The 22,728-nt window shown below is 34.8% G+C and overlaps 1 long non-coding RNA gene across 9 annotated transcripts; it reads left to right on the forward strand.

Annotated features, from left to right (window-relative positions):
- The first annotated feature begins 1,440 nt into the window (after nucleotides 1-1,440).
- On the forward strand, nucleotides 1,441-22,278 carry LOC143229994 (uncharacterized). 9 transcript variants are annotated; one of them, XR_013016165.1, is made up of 6 exons: nucleotides 1,441-4,910; nucleotides 5,340-8,882; nucleotides 17,799-17,904; nucleotides 19,652-20,064; nucleotides 20,702-20,874; nucleotides 21,817-22,278. It is a non-coding gene; the product is annotated as an uncharacterized LOC143229994 (long non-coding RNA). The 9 variants fall into 9 exon arrangements; XR_013016158.1 differs by adding exons at nucleotides 9,314-9,354; nucleotides 18,407-18,506 and having other exon boundaries at nucleotides 1,502-8,882; nucleotides 19,652-20,815; XR_013016156.1 differs by adding an exon at nucleotides 9,314-9,354 and having other exon boundaries at nucleotides 1,502-8,882; nucleotides 19,652-20,815.
- Nucleotides 22,279-22,728: the final 450 nt, after the last annotated feature.

Genomic DNA, 22,728 nt, shown 5'->3' on the forward strand with positions numbered 1-22,728 from the left:
CTCAGAACAATAACATGACTAAAGTACTTTTTGAAATATAATCAATAGGATTTGTTTTGTTTTTGAATTGACCGTACATAATAACGCCCCCACGGCTGAAAGGGCGAGCATGTTTGGTGTGACGGGGATTCCAAAGTGAAAGGTAAAATTTGATTAGTGTGGCGGGTAGGCCAGCAATTTATGACGGGTCCTATTTTGCCTACCCTTGGTTTACAGCGTTAGCTCAGCATGTATTCATATAAAACCAATAATAGGCAAGTTCATTTTTTAAAACGAGGGGAGGAATGTACATCGTAAATGATGAATTACTTGAGATAAAAGAGTATTCTAAGAGGATATGTTGATAAGTCCGTCGATCTAATTGTACAAATATATCTACAGGACTGACTGACAGATTCCCCACCAATTCTAAAAAAACAAAAACAAAAAAAACTAGTTTATTCTTGCCTTTCAAGATGCAAACTAGCGCCTCCTACGTGTCCTGCTTTGTGCAGCGCACCGCTCGATTTACTCTTAGTACGGCCTTGCAAATCTGGTTTTAATTATGAAAATACAATTTAAGTTCATTTCTAACACGGTGCCAGAACTATTCGCCTATAGAAGATGCTGTTATGGTTTATGTTATACTGGTGTTGGTTTTAATTATATTCATGTTTGTCTTCTGTACACCTCACTGCAACATATTTGGTAAACTCCATTTTTATTTTGAGTCTTTTTCAAAATCGTTGAGTGTTTGTAAAATAATCGACAATTTTGTTTGAGGCTGTTTTTTAGCGAACCCACATTGGACTATCCGCTTTGTCTAATGCAGGGAACTGAATCCTAGAATTTAGCATCTTATGTCCACATAATTACTGTTGACCCCGAGGGAAAAGTTTTAGGCACGAATGTCAACTTGCAACCATATGATGGGAATCCTTTGGCAATTTGTTCAAATATTGTAAGTAAAACTTTTTAAATCAACATCACGTATTGCATATGTTAAAAGACAACTAAAATAATGGTAAAACACAATATACAGAGAATCTTTCTGAGTAAAGTGGCAAGTTAGAAATAAAAAATGTATTATATGACGTAAATTTTGTATGAAGTTAGAAATATTCAAACTATTTTTTTAAATGATAAATTTGTTACTAATGAATTATACAAAAAGCTATGGTTTTAAGTCTAAGTGTTTGATATTAGCGTACAATTTATGAAATTTAATTGTGATATTTTATGCATGACAATTTAAAACTACATGAGTTTGACAAAATAAAATTTTTAGTCTCAGCCTAAAGATAATGTAAGGTGTGATATTATTCTGTAACATGTTAAACCTACTTTTAGTATAAACCTAAAAATAACGTAATATTTGATATTTTCAGTGTTGAAGAACAGTTATGCTGTCTGATATATACTAGTAAAGGTATTTAATTAAAAACTCTTACCATATTATAAATTTCTGTATTATTAAAATCTCCAAAACATGAAGGCTTGTTCATCTTAGTTATTAAAATTATAAAACGGGTGTTGTTTTATCCTGTAACAATACATCAAGCATTGGTTTATCTTAATTTTTTCATATTATGACCTCAATTCCAACTAGTGTGGGGCTGGTTAGTATTTATGTAAACAATTTATTTTTACACAAGGTTGTTGGCCCAGTTGGCAACCATATAGGCTGAACGTGATGGACGATAGGTATTTGGACTTACAACCCTCAGATTACGCATTAAACCTATTAATGTCTGAGCCATTGATTTCTCCCATGATAGTACTAAATTTTAATATGTATTAAATCATACTTGCACACCATCTAAATCTCAAATGTTTTTAAGCTATTCAATATAAGTATATGTGAAATTCATTCATGAACTGAACTGACAGTATCCTTAAGATTGAGGTTTTAATCATTTCCATCTTAACATTTACCTAAAATATATACTAATACTTTCGTTTCTTAAAGTTAAGAAAAGCTGGTCATGTGTGTATAATTTTGTGCTTCATGATGAAGAAGTGAATTCTGTTCTCTTGTAACTGTGAAAGTAATAGAATTTCAGGTCACTTCACAAGCAAATAATCATTATGTGGACCTTGGTCACTTTACAAGCAATAATCAGTAAGTTGATCCTGGTCAGTTTATAAAGATGATTATTATCAGGAGAAGCACTTCCTAATTAGATATTTTTTGTCTTTCTCTATCATGGCCGGCAAGTTGTTAAACCCAACTAAAAGAGGTAAGGAGAGGCAGTTCCTATAGTCCCAACTATCTCCTCCCACTTGTCCAGGTTGTTCAGTTTACCTCTTCAGAATGGGATAGTCATCAAAATAAAAGATTATTCAGAAACTTAACTACTGTGTATTATCATATCCTGTGCCTAATTAATGGAGCAAAGAAAATGTTACAAGAGTCAAAACAGATCAGCAACCATCTATTCAGTAAATTCTCTAACACAGCCGTGTTTAGTTCCTTCCTGGCCTGGCATGGCCAAGCGTGTTAAGACGTGCGACTCGTAATCTCAGGGTCGTGGGTTCGCATCCCCGTCGCGCCAAACATGCTCGCCCTTTCAGCCGTGGGGGCGTTGTAATGTTACGGTCAATCCCATTATGCGTTGGTAAAGGAGTAGCCTAAAAGTTGGCGGTGCGTGGTGATGACTAGCTGCCTTCCCTCTACTCTTACACTGCTAAATTAGAGACGGCTAGCACAGATAGCCCTCGAGTAGCTTTGTGCGAAATTCCAAAACAAACAAAACAAACTATTTTATGTAGCCTCAATGAACCAGAATGATAGGGAACAATACCTAAGCCTTGAGTGCGTTTTTATTGTTAATAGTTTTTCTTGGCGCGGTATGGCCAGGTGGGTTAAGGCGTTGGATTCGAAATCTGAAGGTCGCGGGTTCGAATCCCCGTCACATTAAACATGCTCTCCCTTTGACGGTCTATCCCACTATTAGTTGGTAAAAGAGTAGCCCAATAATTGGCGGTGGGTGATGATGACTAGCTGCCTTTTCTCTAGTCTTACACTGCTAAATTAGGGACGGCTTGCGCAGATGGCCCTCGTGCACGAAATTCAAAAACAAACAAACAAACAGTTTTTCTTCTTGCATCTGTGTACTTCTGCTGTTATTATAGTGGTTCGGTGATTTTAAAGCGCGTAATATACAAGGCAGAAATTGCATATGTGTACAGGTTTGAAGTTACACTCGTTTCCGTTCGTTTTCATTAGAACTTCTAAAAGTGTTGGTCACATGGTAGCCTGATAATCCCTCAACAACCTTGAAACTAGATGCACGTGTTATTTCTACCGATACAACACAAGAAATGTAGTTGTTCCTGTTGATTTAGATGTAGATAAGCTTCAATATCAGTTTAAACGCAGATATCGTAATGTGTTGCCAAGGTGAGCTTAGAAGAAATACTGTTTCGCTTTGGTTATCCAAACAAGTGCCTACTCTCGTTTGTTTGTCTAGTCAGCTACTCGAGGGCTATCTGGTAGTAACTTTGAACTAGTAGAAGACAATATCAACTAACGCCAGCTCTTGTTTAATCGAAGTTTGGTTTTTGACCGTCACGCTCTAACATCCCTACCACTGAAAGGGCGAGCGTGTTATGCAACTTGTTTCGATCCCGTGGATCTGCAAATTGCAGGTCGACTGCCCTAACTACCATGCCTTACCCTCGTATATGGGTTATGATAGGTGTTTATGTCAATACTATTGTATAATATGGTATTCATCGTGGAATATCAGTATCACGAACAATTCTAGGAATTGTTTCATTTAAACCTACATATCTTGGGGCTAGAAACGTTTTGTTGAAATACTAGAGTACTTGGAAGGAAAAAAAAAAACAACTAACCTATTCTAAACCGATTTATTAATGTTTTGCTGTGCCTGATATTTTAGCGGGCTCCAAATATATGAAAAAAACTAATATACTATGAACTTATTTTTAAACATTTTGTACCAAACTATGACCTCAGAACAATAATAATGCTATGACTGAAGTACTTTTTGAAATATAATCAATAGGATTTGTTTTGTTTTTTAATTGACCGTTACATAATAACGCCCCCACGGCTGAAAGGGCAAGCATGTTTGGTGTGACGGGGATTCCAGAGTGAAAGGTAAAATTTGATTAGTGTGGCGGGTAGGCCAGCAATTTATGACGGGTCCTATTTTGCCTACCCTTGGTTTACAGCGTTAGCTCAGCATGTATTCATATAAAACCAATAATAGGCAAGTTCATTTTTTAAAACGAGGGGAGGAATGTACATCGTAAATGATGAATTACTTGAGATAAACGAGTATTCTAAGAGGATATGTTGATAAGTCCGTCGATCTAATTGTACAAATATATCTACAGGACTGACTGACAGATTCCCCACCAATTCTAAAAAAACAAAAACAAAAAAAACTAGTTTATTCTTGCCTTTCAAGATGCAAACTAGCGCCTCCTACGTGTCCTGCTTTGTGCAGCGCACCGCTCGATTTACTCTTAGTACGGCCTTGCAAATCTGGTTTTAATTATGAAAATACAATTTAAGTTCATTTCTAACACGGTGCCAGAACTATTCGCCTATAGAAGATGCTGTTATGGTTTATGTTATACTGGTGTTGGTTTTAATTATATTCATGTTTGTCTTCTGTACACCTCACTGCAACATATTTGGTAAACTCCATTTTTATTTTGAGTCTTTTTCAAAATCGTTGAGTGTTTGTAAAATAATCGACAATTTTGTTTGAGGCTGTTTTTTAGCGAACCCACATTGGACTATCCGCTTTGTCTAATGCAGGGAACTGAATCCTAGAATTTAGCATCTTATGTCCACATAATTACTGTTGACCCCCCGAGGGAAAAGTTTTTAGGCACGAATGTCAACTTGCAACCATATGATGGGAATCCTTTTGGCAATTTGTTCAAATATTGTAAGTAAAACTTTTTTAAATCAACATCACGTATTGCATATGTTAAAAGACAACTAAAATAATGGTAAAAACACAATATACAGAGAATCTTTCTGAGTAAAGTGGCAAGTTAGAAATAAAAAATGTATTATATGACGTAAATTTTGTATGAAGTTAGAAATATTCAAACTATTTTTTTAAATGATAAATTTGTTACTAATGAATTATACAAAAAGCTATGGTTTTAAGTCTAAGTGTTTGATATTAGCGTACAATTTATGAAATTTAATTGTGATATTTTATGCATGACAATTTAAAACTACATGAGTTTGACAAAATAAAATTTTTAGTCTCAGCCTAAAGATAATGTAAGGTGTGATATTATTCTGTAACATGTTAAACCTACTTTTAGTATAAACCTAAAAATAACGTAATATTTGATATTTTCAGTGTTGAAGAACAGTTATGCTGTCTGATATATACTAGTAAAGGTATTTAATTAAAAACTCTTACCATATTATAAATTTCTGTATTATTAAAATCTCCAAAACATGAAGGCTTGTTCATCTTAGTTATTAAAATTATAAAACGGGTGTTGTTTTATCCTGTAACAATACATCAAGCATTGGTTTATCTTAATTTTTTTCATATTATGACCTCAATTCCAACTAGTGTGGGGCTGGTTAGTATTTATGTAAACAATTTATTTTTACACAAGGTTGTTGGCCCAGTTGGCAACCATATAGGCTGAACGTGATGGACGATAGGTATTTGGACTTACAACCCTCAGATTACGCATTAAACCTATTAATGTCTGAGCCATTGATTTCTCCCATGATAGTACTAAATTTTAATATGTATTAAATCATACTTGCACACCATCTAAATCTCAAATGTTTTTAAGCTATTCAATATAAGTATATGTGAAATTCATTCATGAACTGAACTGACAGTATCCTTAAGATTGAGGTTTTAATCATTTCCATCTTAACATTTACCTAAAATATATACTAATACTTTCGTTTCTTAAAGTTAAGAAAAGCTGGTCATGTGTGTATAATTTTGTGCTTCATGATGAAGAAGTGAATTCTGTTCTCTTGTAACTGTGAAAGTAATAGAATTTCAGGTCACTTCACAAGCAAATAATCATTATGTGGACCTTGGTCACTTTACAAGCAATAATCAGTAAGTTGATCCTGGTCAGTTTATAAAGATGATTATTATCAGGAGAAGCACTTCCTAATTAGATATTTTTTGTCTTTCTCTATCATGGCCGGCAAGTTGTTAAACCCAACTAAAAGAGGTAAGGAGAGGCAGTTCCTATAGTCCCAACTATCTCCTCCCACTTGTCCAGGTTGTTCAGTTTACCTCTTCAGAATGGGATAGTCATCAAAATAAAAGATTATTCAGAAACTTAACTACTGTGTATTATCATATCCTGTGCCTAATTAATGGAGCAAAGAAAATGTTACAAGAGTCAAAACAGATCAGCAACCATCTATTCAGTAAATTCTCTAACACAGCCGTGTTTAGTTCCTTCCTGGCCTGGCATGGCCAAGCGTGTTAAGACGTGCGACTCGTAATCTCAGGGTCGTGGGTTCGCATCCCCGTCGCGCCAAACATGCTCGCCCTTTCAGCCGTGGGGGCGTTGTAATGTTACGGTCAATCCCATTATGCGTTGGTAAAGGAGTAGCCTAAAAGTTGGCGGTGCGTGGTGATGACTAGCTGCCTTCCCTCTACTCTTACACTGCTAAATTAGAGACGGCTAGCACAGATAGCCCTCGAGTAGCTTTGTGCGAAATTCCAAAAACAAACAAAACAAACTATTTTTATGTAGCCTCAATGAACCAGAATGATAGGGAACAATACCTAAGCCTTGAGTGCGTTTTTATTGTTAATAGTTTTTCTTGGCGCGGTATGGCCAGGTGGGTTAAGGCGTTGGATTCGAAATCTGAAGGTCGCGGGTTCGAATCCCCGTCACATTAAACATGCTCTCCCTTTGACGGTCTATCCCACTATTAGTTGGTAAAAGAGTAGCCCAATAATTGGCGGTGGGTGATGATGACTAGCTGCCTTTTCTCTAGTCTTACACTGCTAAATTAGGGACGGCTTGCGCAGATGGCCCTCGTGCACGAAATTCAAAAACAAACAAACAAACAGTTTTTCTTCTTGCATCTGTGTACTTCTGCTGTTATTATAGTGGTTCGGTGATTTTAAAGCGCGTAATATACAAGGCAGAAATTGCATATGTGTACAGGTTTGAAGTTACACTCGTTTCCGTTCGTTTTCATTAGAACTTCTAAAAGTGTTGGTCACATGGTAGCCTGATAATCCCTCAACAACCTTGAAACTAGATGCACGTGTTATTTCTACCGATACAACACAAGAAATGTAGTTGTTCCTGTTGATTTAGATGTAGATAAGCTTCAATATCAGTTTAAACGCAGATATCGTAATGTGTTGCCAAGGTGAGCTTAGAAGAAATACTGTTTCGCTTTGGTTATCCAAACAAGTGCCTACTCTCGTTTGTTTGTCTAGTCAGCTACTCGAGGGCTATCTGGTAGTAACTTTGAACTAGTAGAAGACAATATCAACTAACGCCAGCTCTTGTTTAATCGAAGTTTGGTTTTTGACCGTCACGCTCTAACATCCCTACCACTGAAAGGGCGAGCGTGTTATGCAACTTGTTTCGATCCCGTGGATCTGCAAATTGCAGGTCGACTGCCCTAACTACCATGCCTTACCCTCGTATATGGGTTATGATAGGTGTTTATGTCAATACTATTGTATAATATGGTATTCATCGTGGAATATCAGTATCACGAACAATTCTAGGAATTGTTTCATTTAAACCTACATATCTTGGGGCTAGAAACGTTTTGTTGAAATACTAGAGTACTTGGAAGGAAAAAAAAAAACAACTAACCTATTCTAAACCGATTTATTAATGTTTTGCTGTGCCTGATATTTTAGCGGGCTCCAAATATATGAAAAAAACTAATATACTATGAACTTATTTTTAAACATTTTGTACCAAACTATGACCTCAGAACAATAATAATGCTATGACTGAAGTACTTTTTGAAATATAATCAATAGGATTTGTTTTGTTTTTTAATTGACCGTTACATAATAACGCCCCCACGGCTGAAAGGGCAAGCATGTTTGGTGTGACGGGGATTCCAGAGTGAAAGGTAAAATTTGATTAGTGTGGCGGGTAGGCCAGCAATTTATGACGGGTCCTATTTTGCCTACCCTTGGTTTACAGCGTTAGCTCAGCATGTATTCATATAAAACCAATAATAGGCAAGTTCATTTTTTAAAACGAGGGGAGGAATGTACATCGTAAATGATGAATTACTTGAGATAAACGAGTATTCTAAGAGGATATGTTGATAAGTCCGTCGACTCTAATTGTACAAATATATCTACAGGACTGACTGACAGATTCCGCACCAATTCCAAAAAAAAACAAAAAAACTAGTTTATTCTTGCCTTTCAAGATGCAAACTAGCTCCTCCTACGTGTCCTGCTTTGTGCAGCGCACCGCTCGATTTACTCTTAGTACGGCCTTGCAAATCTGGTTTTAATTATGAAAATACAATTTAAGTTCATTTCTAACACGGTGCCAGAACTATTCGCCTATAGAAGATGCTGTCATGGTTTATGTTATACTGGTGTTGGTTTTAATTATATTCATGTTTGTCCTCTGTACACCTGACTGCAACATATTTGGTAAACTCCATTTTTATTTTGAGTCTTTTTCAAAATCGTTGAGTGTTTGTAAAATAATCGACAATTTTGTTTGAGGCTGTTTTTTTAGCGAACCCACATTGGACTATCCGCTTTGTCTAATGCAGGGAACTGAATCCTAGAATTTAGCATCTTATGTCCACATAATTACTGTTGACCCCCCGAGGGAAAAGTTTTTAGGCACGAATGTCAACTTGCAACCATATGATGGGAATCCTTTTGGCAATTTGTTCAAATATTGTAAGTAAAACTTTTTTAAATCAACATCACGTATTGCATATGTTAAAAGACAACTAAAATAATGGTAAAAACACAATATACAGAGAAACTTTCTGAGTAAAGTGGCAAGTTAGAAATAAAAAATGTATTATATGACGTAAATTTTGTATGAAGTTAGAAATATTCAAACTATTTTTTTTAAATGATAAATTTGTTACTAATGAATTATACAAAAAAGCTATGGTTTTAAGTCTAAGTGTTTGATATTAGCGTACAATTTATGAAATTTAATTGTGATATTTTATGCATGACAATTTAAAACTACATGAGTTTGACAAAATAAAATTTTTAGTCTCAGCCTAAAGATAATGTAAGGTATGATATTATTCTGTAACATGTTAAACCTACTTTTAGTATAAACCTAAAAATAACTTAATATTTGATATTTTCAGTGTTGAAGAACAGTTATGCTGTCTGATATATACTAGTAAAGGTATTTAATTAAAACTCTTACCATATTATAAATTTCTGTATTGTTAAAATCTCCAAAACATGAAGGCTTGTTCATCTTAGTTATTAAAATTATAAAACGGGTGTTGTTTTATCCTGTAACAATACATCAAGCATTGGTTTATCTTAATTTTTTCATATTATGACCTCAGTCCCAACTAGTGTGGGGCTGGTTAGTATTTATGTAAACAATTTATTTTACACAAGGTTGTTGGCCCATTTGGCAACCATATAGGCTGAACGTGATGGACGATAGGTATTTGGACTTACAACCCTCAGATTACGAATTAAACCTATTAATGACTAAGCCATTGATTTCTCCCATGATAGTACTAAATTTTAATATGTATTAAATCATACTTGCACACCATCTAAATCTCAAATGTTTTTAAGCTATCCAATATAAGTATATGTGAAATTCATTCATGAACTGAACTGACAGTATCCTTAAGATTGAGGTTTTAATCATTTCCATCTTAACATTTACCTAAAATATATACTAATACTTTCATTTCTTAAAGTTAAGAAAAGCTGGTCATGTGTGTATAATTTTGTGCTTCATGATGAAAAAGTGAATTCTGTTCTCTTGTAACTGTGAAAGTAATAGAATTTCAGGTCACTTCACAAGCAAATAATCATTATGTGGACCTTGGTCACTTTACAAGCAATAATCAGTAAGTTGATCCTGGTCAGTTTATAAAGATGATTATTATCAGGAGAAGCACTTCTTAATTAGACATTTTTTGTCTTTCTCTATCATGGCCGGCAAGTTGTTAAACCCAACTAAAAGAGGTAAGGAGAGGCAGTTCCTATAGTCCCAACTATCTCCTCCCACTTGTCCAGGTTGTTCAGTTTACCTCTTCAGAATGGGATAGTCATCAAAATAAAAGATTATTCAGAAACTTAACTACTGTGTATTATCATATCCTGTGCCTAATTAATGGAGCAAAGAAAATGTTACAAGAATCAAAACAGATCAGCAACCATCTATTCAGTAAATTCTCTAACACAGCCGTGTTTAGTTCCTTCCTGGCCTGGCATGGCCAAGCGTGTTAAGGCGTGCGACTACTTTAATCTCATGGTCGTGGGTTCGCATCCCCGTCGCGCCAAACATGCTCGCCTTTTCAGCCGTGGGGGCGTTGTAATGTTACGGTCAATCCCATTATGCGTTGGTAAAAGAGTAGCCTAAAATTTGGCGGTGTGTGGTGATGACTAGCTGCCTTCCCTCTACTCTTACACTGCTAAATTAGGGACGGCTAGCACAGATAGCCCTCGAGTAGCTTTGTGCGAAATTCAAATACAAACAAACAAACAATCCTTCCGAGATACCACTCAATTGTTTATGGCTTGTATGAGTTTAGCTTTTCACGTTCTGCAAGTCTTTTATTTACTGTACTTCTCTTACTATTATAACCATTCCATCTTTCCAAGAATTATTATGAACCAAGATTTAATTTGTACATCTGTCAACAAACAATACTAAAATTAATATACACAGATTTATTTCTCTTTTGCTAATTTAATTTGGGAAAATATTAATTTCACTGCACAACAATTTGTTTGAAAAGTTTTGCTTCCTGAAAAATTTTGCTGATTGTGAAGGTACCTGGTGGGTATGCACAAATATAGTTTTGGTTTTGCTTCATCACGTAGGAACTCTGAGAAATAGACAGTTAACTGTTTACCGGCAATAACGTATTTAATTACGTTTATGTTTCTAATACGCTATTAAGTTCAACATAGTTAAAAGTGTTTTGCTCCTGATTTTCGTTTGTATTCAATGTCTGGTGCATCACGTTGCAATGTCCAACAGTAGTCAGCAAGCATTGACGGATTCCACTTGCCCTGATATCGTTTTTCCATTGTAGCAATGTCCTGGTGAAACCTTTCACCGTGTTTGTTACTGACAGCACCGAGATTTGCGAATGTAGGAAATGAATCTTGAGTGACATGTTGCACTTCATTGTTTTGTTTGCTTTAAGAAGTTTGTCTACCAGCTAAATGTAATGTGGGGCTCTGTAATTGCCAAGAAAATTGTCAACAACGTCTTTGAAGGCTTTCCAGGCAATCCTTTTGGCCCAACTACCAGATCTTCGAACCGCTTGTCACTCATAACATGTCTGATCTGAGGGTCAACAAAAATGTCCTCTTTGATCTTGGCGTCATTTATTCTTGGGAACATCTGTCTTAACTAACGAAAACCTTCGCCTTCTTTGTTCATTTCTTTCATAAAATTCTTCATAACTCCCAATTTTATGTGAAGAGGAGGCAAAAATATCTTTGGCGGGTAAACAAGCGGTTCATGCATCACATTTTTCTGTCCTGGAAGTAACATTTTACGGAGTGGCCAGCTCTATCTAGAATAATGTGACTCTTTGGCACGACAGTCCCATTCACAGATGAAACAACAGTACTTTGTATAGCCGAGCTGCAGTCCCAGTAACAGAGCAACGACTTTCAGATCTCCACAGATATTCCAGTTGTACTTGCTGTATTGGATGTGCTTCAGCAACATTTCCATGCTTTCGTAGGTTTCTTTCGTGTGTGCTGCATAGCCAACAGGTATTGAAGGGTGAACGTTGTCATTGTGTAACAGAACAGCTTTGAGGCTTAACATTGAATCAATAAAGAGATGCCACTCTTGCGGGTCATGATCACAACTCAAAGCAGAGAACAATTCTTCGATGTCAACACAGAAACAGAGACTGTCAACTTGTGCAAAGAATTTGGTTATATCATCTTGGCAGCTTTGAAAAAAACAAATTTTCGTACCTGGTGACAGCAAACACTATTCCTGCAGTCTCAAACCCAGCAATTCGGCTTTTGCTTTTGAGAGACCCAAATCTCTGACCAGATTGTTTAATTCTGACTGTGTTATGAGATGTGGATCACCTGAGGAGCACAGTTCAAAATCCAGATCAATGTCACTGACAGTTCCCTACATTGCAGTTTCTTCATCTGGTTCGTCTAAGGTCCATTCCTCTGGTAGTTTCGGAATTGAAAGACTATCGTCATGTGGCACGGGCCTCATTGCTGAAGGCAGATTAGGGTATTCAACTGATTTCTTGTTTTTGGCAGAGAAACCAGATACATTAGTCAAACAGAAGTAACAGTCCATCACATGGTCTTTCTGTTCTCGCCATATCATCGGGACAGCAAGCAGCATTGTCTTTTGAGTGCCTCTGAGCCAAGCTCTCAGACAGACAGCACATGTCGCACAACAAATGTGAGGTACCCATACCTGGTCTTGATCACCAATTTTACAGCCGAAGTAGAGATGACATGCTTTCTTCACAAGAGCAGTCATTAAGCGTCTCTGATGAACAAGCGTATACTCGCCACAAATATAGCAGAATGTATAGCGGCTGTTACGACATTGACGAGACATATTGACCGACGCCAATCATCCTGTAAAACGTCTATAACACCTAACTTACTTGTTACTGTGCTGCTGAGGCAATGCTATGTTCTGAAACAATACGTACACACTATAAAATCTATATTAATCCAATGAGCAGCATCTGTGTATGCAAGCCACTTTTATAGTCTGCTGAGACTATAAAAACACTGATAAAGAGAACTGATACAACATAAGGTAAAAACACTGATAAAGAGAACTGATACAACATTAAGCGAAAAGACTGATAAAGAGAACTGGTACTACATTAGGTGAAAAGACTGAAAGAGAACTGGTACAACATAAGGTGAAAAAGACTGATAAAGAAATCTGGTACAACATTAGGTGAAAAGAATGATAAAGAAACCTGGTAAAACATTAGGTGAAAAGAATGATAAAGAAACCTGGTAAAACATTAGGTGAAAACACTGATAAAGAGAACTGATACTACATTAGGTGAAAACACTGATAAAGAGAACTGATACTACATTAGGTGAAAACACTGATAAAGAGAACTGATACTACATTAGGTGAAAAGACTGATAAAGAGAACTGGTACAACATTAGGTGAAAAGACTGATAAAGAGAACTGGTACAACATTAGGTGAAAAGACTGATAAAGAGAACTGGTACAACATTAGGTGAAAACACTGATAAAGAGAACTGATACTACATTAGGTGAAAACACTGATAAAGAGAACTGATACTACATTAGGTGAAAACACTGATAAAGAGAACTGATACTACATTAGGTGAAAAAACTGATAAAGAGAACTGGTACAACATTAGGTGAAAACACTGATAAAGAGAACTGATACTACATTAGGTGAAAACACTGATAAAGAGAACTGATACTACATTAGGTGAAAACACTGATAAAGAGAACTGATACTACATTAGGTGAAAACACTGATAAAGAGAACTGATACTACATTAGGTGAAAAAACTGATAAAGAGAACTGGTACAACATTAGGTGAAAAAACTGATAAAGAGAACTGGTACAACATTAGGTGAAAAAACTGATAAAGAGAACTGGTACAACATTAGGTGAAAAGACTGATAAAGAGAACTGGTACAACATTAGGTGAAAAGACTGATAAAGAGAACTGGTACAACATTAGGTGAAAAGACTGATAAAGAGAACTGGTACAACATTAGGTGAAAAGACTGATAAAGAGAACTGGTACAACATTAGGTGAAAAACTGATAAAGAGAACTGATACTACATTAGGTGAAAAGACTGATAAAAAGAACTGGTACAACAATAGGTGAAAAACTGATAAAGAGAACTGATACTACGTTAGGTGAAAACACTAGCAGTGTAAGACTAGAGGGAAGGCAGATAGTTATCAATACTCACCGCCAACTCTTGAGCTAATCTTTTACCAACGAATAGTAAGATTGACCGTCACATTATAACGCCCCGAAAGGGCGAGTATGTTTGATGTAATTGGGACTCGAACCCATTACCCTGAGATTACAAGTCGAGTGCCTGAACCACCTGGCCATGCCGAGCCGACTCAAAAGGACAAAAAAATATTTCAGGCAACTAGCTAGTATTCATATTTTTCTTCTTTTAATCAAAATTCTGAATGTCATGGAACTTGTAACTGTAATAAAATGAATGAAAAGTGTGAACTGGAGCCTAAGAAATACTGGCTAATTCACACACTAAGAGCAGTATTTGAAACTTGACAGATCTTTTTTTGTGAGTTGAATAATTCTACATTAAAAATAAAACTTAAAGTATTTTACTGTTGATGTAGTTTACAGACCTGATGAGACTTAACAATATATAAAACTAATTCAAAATGAACAATATCTGAACACTTTGTGTCTGGTTTTCTTTATTTTTTATGCTTACCGCTGTATTTATTTGATGCGTTCATTAGGGATTAACATAATGTTTAGGGACGACAAGGAAGCTCTTGGTTCAACTTGGTTGTTACATTCTGCAAATTAAAAATATAATTTGCAATGGATTTATTATTATATATTTATTTTAGTTAAATGGATAAGGATTTAAAACTGAAAATAATTCAATTCAAGTTTTCTCTTTCAGTTTGATATTCGTAAAATAACGATTTCAGTTTCGATTCAAGATTTTTTTTTCAATTGCAGTTTTTCATATTTTTTAAAATGGTTATTACTTTCTTCTGCAGCACTATGCACTCTTTTGGTTACTTGGAACCTTATTATACATGTGCATTCACGCCTATTTTCAAAAGATAACTTTTTTATCTCTATATGTAAGTTTTTATAGTTAAACTTTAAAAAATTCCACACTTTGGCAACTTCATCTGTTTTTCCTTCTACTGTCCCGTTTTTTCTCTCTTAGGGCCGGCATGGCCAGATGGTTAAGGCACTCGACTCGTAATCTGAGGGTCGCGGGTTCGAATCCCCAACACACCAAACATGCTCACCTTTGCAGCCATGGAGACGTTATATATTTACAATCAATCCCGCTATTTCTGGCAAAAAAGTAGCCCAAGAGATGGCATTGGATAGTGATGACTAGCTGCCTTCCCTCATGTCTTACACTGTTAAATTATGGACGGTTAGTGCAGATAGCCCTCGTGTAGATTTGCGCGAACTTTCATAAACCAAACCAATCTTCTGGGGGATGAAGCACTGACTTCTCTTCATTATTATTTTTACAGTTACAATATTTTAATACATATTTAAGACAAGTATCAATAAAATCAACGTATTTAACAGAAAACCACTCATTCTTTCTGATATCGTTTTATTTAATTTTCATATTTTATTTATACTATTTAGTACTTCTCAACTCATAGTTTTACAAACACATTAAGTTTTAAAAAAGAAATAGTAAAAAGGAGTTTCTACTGCAATTCCTTTATTTTATAAAAATACAAGCATATATAACATAAGCTTACAAGTTGAAATTGGAATGAACAACTAAGATATTCTCAATGTTTTCAGGCAACAAACTGTTTCTTTGGGGACTAAAGATCACTAAATATATAAAATAATCTTTTTACACATGCTTCACATAACAAAACACTAAATCTATAATCTAGATATAACAATGCTCTGATTACTTCGTTTTCAAATTAATTTTCCCTCGCCATTCACTGGTTCTATGATGTCAGTTTCATTTTTGATATTTCACATTTACAAACAAACCACACTTCATAGAGGTCTTCAGGAGCTAAATTTTCTTCTTGTAACTGTACTGTAGCTTTTTAGCCGATTCTAGTACGAGTATAATTTGTTGTAATTTCTCTCAAGATTGAAGAGAATGTTTTAAATCCACGCCAATTATTTCAATGAACTCTTTAATACACATCGGAAGTTCCGCTAAACGGGAGATCATATCGTATGTTGATCACCATGTCTATGATAGGCATATCATATTTCTTTGTCTTTAAAATATTCATTATAGCTGGAGTTTGCAGCTTTTAAGACTGTTTTCATGCTTTCGATATAGTAATTGCACACAGGGCCGGTTTGTTTGTTTTGGAATTTCGCACAAAGCTACTCGAGGGCTATCTGTGCTAGCCGTCCTTAATTTAGCCGTGTAAGACTAGAGGGAAGGCAGCTAGTCATCATCACCCACCGCCAACTCTTGGGCTACTCTTTTACCAACGAATAGTGGGATTGGCCGTCACATTATACGCCCCCACGGCTGGGAGGGCGAGCATGTTTAGCGCGACGCGGGCGCGAACCCGCGACCCTCGGATTACGAGTCGCACGCCTTACGCGCTTGGCCATGCCGGGCCCCACAGGGCCGGATTAAGGGCAAGTGATGCCGTAAGCACTGCCAAACAGTGGTGCCCCCTAGGCCCCTCCAATGCTTTTCTGACAAGACGTTATGACTTATTAAGTGCTGAAAGTGAAATAAATGTTTGTATCGATAGCACATCTGTGTGATTCACGTCATCACTAAAAAGACCTAAAGATATTTAACTAAAACAGTGTATGTCTCAAAACATAACTTAAATCTATGTTTAATATGCTTATATTATATACATAACCTCGTTTTTGAAACAAAATAAAGGTAATTTGTCAAAATACAAAACGCATGTTTTAATACAGGATTATAATAATATTGGATTTTCAAAACGTTAGCAGCGCCTCATAAGTTTTGAATAAAACTATTAGAAAGAATTGTTATGAAGTTAGAGAAAAACTTCGTAAACAGTGACGTTCGACGTTCAGCGTTTGTGGTCGAAATGTTATCGTTCTTTATGTAGGAAATTCACAGTAAAGTAAAATGTGTAAAAATTACTGTTTTTAATAGTGTTATAAAAACGCAAAAACTACCATTCAGTGGATACGATTCGATAGTAAAATATAATTATGTACCATAATAAGTGAAGAAGTTAATTATAAAACTTAATACAGTAAGTGAATAGTGATTAAACAAACTGGCTTTATTAAGTAGTCAATGGAAAGACGGTTTGTTTAATTTGTGTTATATATTCTTACAAGTTAAGTGAATCGAAGTTGATTTTACTCACTGTGTTATACTGAGTTGAATAATATGTACATTATCGTAAAGAAAATGTCTAGATTTTTCTTGTATCGTCTGATCACGTGTGTTTGGAATGGAAAGTCAGTAGGTTTCTTGTTGTATTGTCTATTAAAGTAAATATGTTGGAAAACCTGACTGATTTCCCGTTATATAACTATATAGTTATTGTTATTACATAACTGTACTATTTGTCTACTATTAAGGAGCTCAAATAATACAACAGGCGTCATTTTTCTTTGCTAATTATCTGTTTAATGTGTAAAGTAACATGTATATATACAGTTGTCAAATTGTAAAGGTTGTTATCAATGTTTAATATGAAATATATTATAAATGTAAGGAATATCATATTTATTTAATTAAAATTTTAAATATGTTAAATTAAGATTATATTTTAGTTTAAAGAATTATACACTTTGTTATTATTATTATTAACTTATATTTGAAGTTTTCTTTCGGTTTTATGTAATCGATACAATGTGTAAAACGGTTTTAAAAACAACTCTTTGTCTTAAAATCCAACTGAAGTGGTTCTCAAGGTTACGTTCCCCTGGGCTTCCAAACCTGCAGTTGAAACATATCCTTGGTGGATGGATGAGCTAGCACTAATTTTGATCTGTTTTATTGCTTTATGGTAAGTTATATGTTATCTTCAAGTTCTTAATAATTAAAGTATGTGGAACACTGGAATTAAACATTTGATCATATTGGGGTGAGAGAGCATTTCGCCTCAATACCCAATTATCTTTTAACTGAATAGTAGGGTTGGATATTCTGTAATAGTGCTACCACGTTTGAAAATGTCAAGTGTGTTCAGTGCCCCTTTGGTAGTTAATTTGTGAAAACACCAATATGAACCTAGTAAAGCTGAATGTGTTTAATTAACCTTACAAATAAGGTCAAAATAAGTTTTCAGTTATGGTTAACACTTCTTACCAAACTTATATTTGGTGATTTTTCAAATATTTTTGTAGATCTGTTTAGTTATAAAAAAAAAAAACAACAAAAAATACAACTATTTAGAGTTAATCTTTATTAATATTGTTTATATAGAAAACTGAAACAAAAAATCGCGTATTTTTCTCATTTAGCTATATAAGATTATTATTTATGTTCTTTCTTAAATGTTTCTATAGGCAAACTGCTGTTATAAACATCTGACCTCATGTGATATACCATATTCATGTATTTGCCTTCACACGAGATACAACGTTGGTACATCTGATTTCAGGCGAGGTATTAATTTGAGATCTTCACCTTCATATGAGATACTGTATTGATACAACTGCTTTCATGTGCGGTACTATGTTTGATTGTTCGAAACATCATGACTAAATACACTTGCTTACAGAATCGATGCAATTATTTGTTGCTCAAGTACAAGAGTGCTTTTATATTGATATCTTTAGCTTATAAATATACTCTTCAAAAAAAGAAACAAAATTTGAGACAAATTGTTAACAAGTTTTTTCCGGGTAGTTCTGTATGACATGTGTGAAACTTTGCACATTCACTGCTGAACATCCAAAGTCTGCAAAGGCGAAGTCCACGCTCACTAGGTGAAGTTTAACGTCACTCAACGTCAATAACGAGTATGCCCCCCGTGAGCATCAATAACTGCTTGGCATCTCCTACCCATGGAAGCGATGAGATGACGAATCACATCCTGTGGAATGGCTGTCCACTCAGCCTGCAAAGCTGCTGAAAGCTGAGGTAGAGTCTGCGGTTGAGGTTGTCGCCGTCGCAGACGTCGGTCCAACTCGTCCCAAAGATGTTTGATGGGGTTTAAATCTGGTGATCTATGTTGTTGGTAACGATTCCATAGCCTTGTGATGGTGCTTGGGTGGACATTCACAGCTCTGGCAACATCTGATCGAGATTCGCCTGCTTCCAAGCGACCAATGGCGTTGTTGCGTTGTGCTTCAGTCAGTCTTGGCGTAACTGTATTGCGTGTCAGTGGCTTAACACTGAGCTATGGAAACCGAGAACCCGTCACTTTTATAGGGATTTTGCACATGTTGCACTTGCAGAACATGCAGATCTCTCAAACAAATTTATTGGACACGAATGCGTTTTGGCGAAAAATCCGATGTTTTCCTCCGTTTTCAAAGTGCACAACTTTTATTGTCATTTTGGTCTGACAATCAGTGCCTTAACACGTGTAACATCACATACTCTGAGCTTGTAACGTTATTACATATATTTCTCTTTAAAATAACAAATATATCCCTTTTGCGTTTCTTGTTTTGAAGAGTATAAATAAATAACCCATTATTCCTAGCTTATTTAATAATACTGTATATTTTAGTGTTCTTGAAATACGTGATTTTTATTTGTTATTATTATTTTATGATTGTTTAATGTTTTGTTGTTTCTGTAAGTGGAATGAAAAAGTCCGGGGGGCGAATGGAAAGTCCTGAAAAACCGAGTCCTTGGGTCTTGTGGTGTTTTTGCCGTTACAAAGCTTGAAGACCAGGCACTTGTAACTGGTAAGATCGCCCCTAGTGAATTAGATATTTTGGAAGCTATTTCAATAATCCCTGAATGTGAGAAGGTCCCGACAAACAAGTTTAATAAAAGAGAAACTAATGTGCTGTTAAAGCAAAAACAGACACAACCAACGAGCTTGCAGACGATAAATGAAAATTACTGAGTAGAAAGGAATATAGAAAGAGCGGAAAACGCGAGCAAGTCCGCTTTAGGTTCTGGTGAAGATAAATCAAAGAAAGGTGTTACGATAATCACGAATGATGACAAACTTGAAGAGACATTAAATTGTGATTTACTGACAACGGTTCGTATACGTTTAAAGTTCTTGTTCGTTTTAGTACTCAGTATTATACAGCATAAGTATATAACAATTAATAACAAGGATGTGCTCTTAATGTTAAACTTTCACATCATATAAGTTTATTTATAGTTACACATAAATATATATTGGACGTAGCAACTAAAATATAATGGAATTAATAGCACATTAATAATGTTAATGTAAAATTACATTTATAAAATAATTACAATCATTCTCATATTTAATTTCTGTGGATATCTGACATATGATTATCTGTATTTGGTTCAATATTCAATTAATTTCTGATTTATCTTACGTTTACGATTAATATTTGGTAGAAGTGAATTCACATTTTAGAGTTAAAAACATTTCACTTTAATGTAATGTATATTGTGTCAAACTGTGTGACCATTATCATATCGATGTTGCATCCTTACAATCAGTGTTGTTAAGAGCCCGAGGTATCCACAACTACTGAAAAAGATGCGTTTAGAGAATCCTTAACGTTCAGAGTCATTTGAATACATGTAATTCTTCCAAAAGATACCTATACATGTTCGATACTATTGAGGTTTGATAAGTCTGTACACTAGTTAAACTGATTAATCACCTTTTATTCAATATTATTACATGTGGGAAGACAATTATCATCCATTCAGCTGAAGCCAGAACCAAACATTACAATATATGATTGTGTAGGAGGTACTTCCATTGTTATTATGTATCGTCTTAATGACATCTGGAAAACATAAAGGTCAGAGTATCCGTTCGTGATTTTTCATTATCACACATACTTCCACCACTGATATTAAAGTGAGTTATTTTGTGTCTTACTATAACTAAAATATACCTTGTCTTGGTAATGTTACTAAACTTCTTGTGTTTTTAACCGTACATACACTGAAATCACGTTATGTTGAAGCTAATCTGATTCTGTTTTTAACAGTTATCACATAATGTGGCGAATCGTTAGATCACGGTAACTTACTTAAAATGTGGATTTTATTATTCTTAGTTTAGTACCAGTGTATTTGTACCATTTTGTTACAAGTGATTCCACCATATCTTGTTAATAACACTTTGAGACATTTTACAAGTGTTTGTTTTTATAATCAACCAACTTTCATTGGTCTGACAGACGTTTAGTGAAATATCCAGTTGTCTTCTTTTGGACTTTACTAAGATTATTGAATATTTTAAAGTACTATAAACTCCGTGATTTACTACAGTGTTACAACTATGATAAGACAGTTTGACTATAAACTGTGTGATTTACTACAGTGTTACAACTATGATAAGACAGTTTGACAATTCTTACTCTTTATAATCATTTGTAGTTCAGATAACGTAACTTTTCATGCTTAATGAAATGAGAACAACTGACATTTATTTATAACAGTAGTTTTATCTTGTTTTAACAAGTTAGTATTTGTGAACGTACAAAACATAAATGTCAAACATTATTTAAAACTGTTGTCTGCTGTATATAACCTTCCTCACTATTTGGGACAATGCTTGAGATATATTTCGTAGTTTCGAGAAAACGTTTATCAGACATTTTAAACCAATTTCATAATTTACAATTTTTATATAAACACTTATTTGGTTTTACTCATATTATAGTAAAATGATTGTTACATAAAGAATAAATTATATATTTTTAAAATGTTTACTAACCGATTATTGTTATTAAAATATTTTTTTTCTCGATTGATAAGTGTTACCTCACTAATTGTCATTTACATCTTCATACAGAAACACCAGCTTCAAAAGAAATAAAAGACGTTGATGAATGTATCCAAAGAAAGCTGTCAAACAACATCAGGCCTAGACTTGTGAACAATGATGATAAAATTATCACTGTAATACTTGGCAGTAAACCAGAACATTACCAGAGACACGTTTTGGTTGTTATTGAAATGCTGAAAGCCGAGACAAATTTATTATTGCTAGAGCTCCGAAACCAACACCTACGTGTCAGTTAAAACGTTGCCAAAGCAAACATAATTTTATTGGATACGAAACTAAAAAGAATTATCAAGTTAAATATGTTGGCATCCCTCACAAGAGCTCCGAAACCAAAACCCAAATATTATATAACCCATGAGCTGTTCACAAGCATGCCATATTAAGAAGAATTACTTTACCTTATCTCATAATTTACTATTTTTTACATTTTACTTACTGATATAAATAAAACATACACATGAAATATAATATTCATCTGGGTCTTATCTTTTTTGCTATCAACTGTCATGAAACTTAAGCTCACTTTTTGATGTACTAAAGGTAATTTGTTTGTTTGTTTAGAATTGAGCACAAAGCTACACAATGGGCTATCTGTGTTCTGCCCACCACGGGTATCGAAACCCGGTTTTTAGTGTAAGTCCGCAAACATACCACTGTGCCACTGGGGAACACTAAAGGTATTTATACAATCAATAATGTTTTCATGTAATTAAATATTACAACTAAGAACACAGAATAATAATACACAGAAAACTGTCCTGTAAATATGATAATTTTCTTGGTTTTTAACTATGTGATAATATCCTTTAAGAAATTAAGCTAAGCTCTCCTATGTAATTAGTAATTTCCATCAGAAGAAATTTGAAACCAAGTGATAAAATAGACAAAGCTATTTAAAGAAAACAACAAACCAGATCG

The sequence above is a fragment of the Tachypleus tridentatus genome, chromosome 10 (assembly GCF_004210375.1).
Source record: "Tachypleus tridentatus isolate NWPU-2018 chromosome 10, ASM421037v1, whole genome shotgun sequence".
Classification (NCBI taxonomy): Eukaryota; Metazoa; Arthropoda; class Merostomata; order Xiphosura; family Limulidae; genus Tachypleus; species Tachypleus tridentatus.